Source organism: Drosophila sechellia, chromosome 3L (genome assembly GCF_004382195.2).
Source record: "Drosophila sechellia strain sech25 chromosome 3L, ASM438219v1, whole genome shotgun sequence".
In the NCBI taxonomy this organism is placed as follows: domain Eukaryota; kingdom Metazoa; phylum Arthropoda; class Insecta; order Diptera; family Drosophilidae; genus Drosophila; species Drosophila sechellia.
The window spans coordinates 1,190,480-1,193,417 of NC_045951.1; positions in this window are offsets into that span (position 1 = coordinate 1,190,480).

A 2,938-nucleotide genomic window follows, 5' to 3' on the forward strand; every position below is an offset into this window, starting at 1 on the left:
ATTCGGCCTGAAAAATGTTGGTGTTTTCGTAGGCCGAGGGACGCACACGCAAGAAGGGCGAAAAGGTGGACAATGGCCAGCATAAGTGAGCTAATAAATGTACAGAAAATTTCGACAGCAAACATTTACTTAAGCAAACGGCAATCGAGAATGGAAAAGGGGCGCAGAGGAAAGTTGAGACGCTCAGCAGAAGTGAATGAGTAAGTGCCTCCACACTGGAAAATACGATCGGAGAAATGTCGAAATATATCATAACCAAATTCTGACGAAAATGAGACTGTTCCGAGGAGTATATCTCTTACTTCTTATCACCACCAATTACAAGTTATCAGAAGTATTTTTCCCTGTGCACTTGTACAAGTAGTATGTATGCTTCTCGTGTGTGTGTGTGTGAGTGGTGTCAAGCCACAAACACCTTTTGCGTAAAATAAAGCAATCAAGCAAATAATGTTGCCACATTACACTATCAACAGCTTCCTGCTTCCTTGACACAAACCCCCCGCACACACACACACACATACGCACTCAAGGAGTGTGGGAAGTCGGGGAGAAAGGAGAAAGTAGCCACTCACAAGCTGGGGAAATTCTTTAATGGCTCACACAGACACACGCACTCAGGCATTCAGGACAAAATGGCTCTGCAGACTAAAGTGAAATTGAAACAACCTTGAGGAATGCCGGAGCAAACACACACACACAGGCTCCGGCAAACACCCACAAACACACACACACTCAGAAAGAGACACAGACACAGTTGCAGACTGAGAGGCAAAAGTGTCTGGCAAAATGTCTCGACTCCTGAATTCCCCCAAAGCCCCACTCCTTTCCTTTTCCTGCCACTGTGACCGACTCAGTGGAAGTCAAGGCTTTGAGCCAACGACGACAAGGTTGTCCTTGTTGAGTAGCAGGATAAGGAGGAGTCCTGCCCCTCAGCCATGTCCCCCACCTCCAGCTCCCCATCCTGCGCAACCCCTTGCACTTGCACTTTCGCTTTTGGCCTGGCCAAAACTGCACATGCTACTACTGCTGCTGTGCCATATTTAACAAATTATCTGTAATTTCTCGAGAGCAGGCAACACCAACTTGGGGCTGCAAGCCGACTCAACTCAACTCCACTCCACTCCACTTCACTCCACTCCCATTCAGTTAAGTTTGGCTGCGCTCCACTACATCTTTCCGCAGAGCGTGGGCCAATTGCCAGGTCACAGGCATTTCCCAGCAATTAACCCATTGGGATTAGGCAAAAGCCTAGTAAGATTAATCTCGAGCTAGAGCGGGATCTATAGTATCATCTTAGCTGATATAGGTTAACTATAAGTTCACTTTCCATACAGGCCAAGAAACAATATTATTTCCTCCAAAAAACCATGGCGTTTGGGCCACAGGATCCTGCAACATCCAGAACCTCAACGGGTTAAGGCGGCGCCAAACCACTTGTCAAGATGGCTAACGGCAGAGTGGCTGCTAACTGTTGCAGGGAGTCAAGTGGGCGAGGGGCTCCGAAAGGAAAGGCAAGGCAAGGAATGGAAAGGCAGCCAGCAACCGGCAAACCAACCAGCCAGGATTTTGGGCTACAAGCAGCCGCAAATGCTTAACTTCAGACACAACCAGTGGAAAGCGGGATGGGGAGGGGCGGTGAGGAGCTGGGGATCAAGGACGAGAACGAGGACGAGGGCGAGGAATAGAAGCAAGACAGACAGCAGGCGGCAACCACAGGCGAATTGCTGGCAAGGACGAAGCGAAGGCAGCTGCCGTGGCTGGAAGGAAGTTGTTTGTGGCTCGCATTCAAGGCTGTCCGAGAACGAGGACGAGAATGAGATGGAGACCCAGAACGAGGCGAGGCGAGACGAGACTAGACTCGACCCTTTGGCTCTCCTGTTGCTCCTCTGCAGCTTCTGTGGCCCCGCCCACTGGGCGACCACCAAGTGGGATTGTGTGGGTGTCTCACAAGATGAAAGCCACTTGCCATTCAGGACCAGTCGAGCGGCTGCCTTCCTCGTTGGCTCCGCCACACTGGCAGAAAAAGTGGTACCTGAAGTGACCTGTGTAACCTGAAGTACCTGTCGGTATTCCATGTTGGTGTGGTTCCTCTGGCATGATCAATTTGGGAGTAGCTTACTGGAATTATAACCATGAAATCACTTATTCAAACCAAGTTCGAATTTCTTCCAGTGTCGGCTTTGCTTGCTGCCCAATGGGTGGCCAGGAACAGAAACAGAAACGCCAACTGCTCCGGAATGACCTTGAGCATTACCACTGTAGTGTATTGTAGCTTGTCCCCGCTGCGGACAGAGTTTGGGAGCCCTTCTCCGGCTTTGGCCTCTCCCGTTTATCTGCAGTCCGCTTTTAAGGATGCTCGGCATGTTTCCGGGGCAGCGAAGGAGGGGGAGGCGAGGAGCAAGGACCAAAGTCATGAGTCCTGCGAGCAGACCGAGTTTTGCATCAAGTGCAAAGTGATGTGTTAAGCTGTTAAGTGCCAAAGTAATTGTTTTCTTTCACCGACAACAGAAGCAACAACAAAGGGCGGCCATGACGTCGCTTTCACTTGCCACTTGACCTTGAAAGCCGCCTGGGTGTGAGTGGTCACGGTGTGCGTGCATGTGTGTGTGTGTGTGTGTGGAGGGGATGAAGACGGCATTGTTGCGGAGTCGTTCGGCCCCAAGTTGCACTTGCTTCGAGGGGCATTAAGTGAATTATGTCTTCGGAATTGGGGCCATCAGTTGGCCGACGAGGAAGTGCATGCGCCAGAAGGAAGGGGGTAAGGTCGATTTAAATGCCCCAAAGTGCTGGCGACGTCTTTCGCTTTCATTTCCCCAATTGCAAATTGGCCAAAGAGTGTCCTTATTCAGGACCTAGCTTCGTTCTTATGGCCAGTGTTCCCTGAGCATACATAACATTTCCCAATCCATTTCCCCCATAAATAAAACATCAAAAGTGG